Genomic DNA, 3193 nt, shown 5'->3' with positions numbered 1-3193 from the left:
TTAAATATATTTTTCAAAGCTAGAATCAACAAAGATCGCATCAATAAAGGACCTAAAAACATCCCCAACAACATTTGGGAAAGAAGTTCCACTCTCCCATCCAAACGTAGACACAATATCCAATTTCTCAAAATTCTCAACTTATAACATATGTGCCTTTGCAGATCTGGCGAGGGATGAAGAATGTGCTCATCCAGGCTAGCCTTAACTGCAGATTGAGTATATCATTCATTATTTACAAAACTAGACCACAAATAAGTAATTAGTCTTGTAATCAACCTCAAATATTTGTAATAGATATATGTTGTAACAATATAATCTTGCATTACATCTCCAAGAAATTTCATGTGCTAATAGCATCGTGGACTCTCATGTAGCATGTAAGATCCGCTAGTTAGCGTTTTAACAAGCAGCGAAGGGTCGTGAAACTTGTAGTGTGGAAGTGATTTCTAAGTACTGTACATTAACTAGCTTCTTAGCATTCACGATTAAGTTCCTTAAGATAGGTGCATCAATAAAATAAATGTCCATCCCGATCCATTTCATAAATCATAAAGCTGCTACGTTGCCCGTCCGAGCTGAGGTAGGCAGTTGTTAGTGCCTCAACCAGATCAGTTACTCTCTTGTTTCTAATCTCCTATACTTTACCCTACAACACATTTCTACTTAAGGCATCAAGAAATTTTTTTTAAGTTGTAAACTTGTGGATTATCACTAGGAATTGTCCACACTTTAAGATAGAATGGTTCATTAAGGATAAATCTCAGAATTTTACGAGCACATCCAAGCTCTAACAATGAAACCTTGGAAATGATTTAATTTTTCTTAATGTTGAGAAGATCCTCATGATAATTTTCATAAGTCTTAAACGATTGTATACTAATAGCATATCTAAGAAAAGAGTCACCAAACTTCTCAAGTGATTCCAAATGAAAATTCTGCAGACATTTCTTTGTTGTCATTACTTAAAATATCTTAGCGGTTGGGATACAAACTTTTACATTGTGGTGATTCAAAAGAATTCTTTTAAAGTTCATTCAGCATGGATGGTTTTCCTATAAGGTCTAACTGTTCTAGCACGGTAGATAGTTATCGTTGACCTCAAGAATCTTATGAATTCTAGGTATACACATATGGTAGTGAATACCCAAACTACGCCGAACAGATTCTCTGCTTTATGTATATACCTTAGAATTCATAAGATTCTCGAGGTCAAGAATATTATACTAATAACTATCTGCCGTGCTAGAACCTCTAGACTTTATTGGGGAAGAATTCATACTGAATAAACTTGAAAAGAATGCTTTCGAATCATTACAAACTAAAACTTTGTATCCCAACTGGTAAGATTTTGGAAGGAATGACAACAAAGAAATACCTCCAGAAGGTCCATTCGGAATCACTTGGGAAACTTGGAGACTCTTTTCTCAAGTGTGATGTCAGTATACACCTATTTAAGAATTATGAAAGTCAGCACGAGGGTTTACTCATAATTAAGAAAATAAAATCATTTCCAATGTTACACTTTGCAACTTTGGATGCGCTCGTAAAATATGAAATTTATGGATAATGAACCATTTGATCTTCTAACGTGAATCATTCCGGATGATAATTCTCAAGTTCATCGACTAAGAGTTCCCTTTGCCTTCAATAAAAAGGTGTAGTAGGCTAAGTAAAATGATTAGAAATATTAAGAAGTAGTTAATGTGGTTGAGTAAGTAATGGGTGCCTACCTCTGCTCATGTGGGGAAGTAGGTACTTTACCATTTATGAATTGGATTGGGTTGCACATTGATTTTGTTGATTCTGAGAAGCTAGTTAATGTCTGGTAATTTGAAACCTTGCTACTTAAAAGTTCCATGATCCTTCATGGCTTGTTGAAACTCTTACTCACAGTTCATATTCCACAGTGATATCAACGCTAGGAATTCTAGGAGATGCAGTGCTAGATTATGTTGGTGCAACACATATCTATTTCAAATATTCAAACTGACTCCATGACTAAATAATGCTTTGAGGTAAGCTTCTGTAAACAAAGAATAATATGCACAATCTGCACTTAAGGCTTGCATGCACAAGCACCTTCTTCATGCCTCGCGAAATCTGCAAAGACAGATATGTTGTACTATTGAGGATTTTTGAGAAATTGGATCATGTGTCTACGTTCGGATGGGAATCTGGAACGTGCTCGGAGATGTTGTTGGTTCCTCTGTTGGTGAGATCCCTTGAGACCTCTGCTGGAACCATTGATTACACCTCAAACAATAAACTCCAATCAATAAGAGAGTTAAGTGAGATATGTGCCCAGAGAGGTTATTTAAAAAAGAAATCAGTTTCTTCATGAGACAGAGACTCGACATTTGTAGACATCAAAATTGTGTGGGACTCTACCGGATGAGTCCAACTTCATTTAGAATTCTTGAAGACTATTCATAATTCTTGAATACTAATCCTAACTCACACTATATAAAGGGTACTATATCCCTTAGAGGGGGATCTCAAAAATTTCATAAATTGATGGAACATTTAAAAAGAGATGAAGATGTGGGTGGACTCTTTGTGCCACAAATACTTTATGAAAATCCACAAATCCTCTTTAAATAAGATCAAATACAGTCCATTTTAGGTGAAAATTATCCTACAGAAGAATCAACAAATGCACAAATTGTACTCAAATTGTTAATTAGTAACATATTCTTCTTTCTTCATATTTATTTCTAAGTTGTAGTTTATTTTCAATACATAAAATTTGTTTCAAAGAAATTGTCTCTTAGAACCCTAACTAAAATTTATAATTTATTTGGGGTTTTATTAGTTTGATTCGAGTTGAAGAATTGGTCAGAATACATTAGACATTGTCGAAAGAACTGAAGTTCATTGATCAAATCCTTCACTGAATAGTCAAATAGATCGTTTCTTGTTCTGATTAACTCTGTATGCCAAGTGCACGGAGTCAAGGAGAATCAATACTTTCATTTGATCTAGAACTGAACCGTACACTCCGCAGAATGAACGAGCCACAGAATGCTCATAATATTGGTGATGGGATCAATTGTAAACTTCATCCACCGGTTTATGCTCATAACCAAGTGATCATGGAAAACCTTGATGTGGGCGCTCTGAGGAGACAAACTCCTACCCCACGCCCTCAAGAATATTATAGGGGCAATGTTAACATCGCCGATTCATATGG

The 3193-nt window shown here is 35.3% G+C and overlaps 1 pseudogene; it reads right to left on the bottom strand.

Moving 5' to 3' along the window:
- On the bottom strand, window positions 1-1037 carry LOC107019593 (annotated as a pseudogene).
- Window positions 1038-3193: the final 2156 nt, after the last annotated feature.

This window comes from Solanum pennellii, chromosome 1, assembly GCF_001406875.1.
Source record: "Solanum pennellii chromosome 1, SPENNV200".
NCBI classification, from domain to species: domain Eukaryota; kingdom Viridiplantae; phylum Streptophyta; class Magnoliopsida; order Solanales; family Solanaceae; genus Solanum; species Solanum pennellii.
This window is presented reverse-complemented; position numbering and strand designations above follow the sequence as displayed.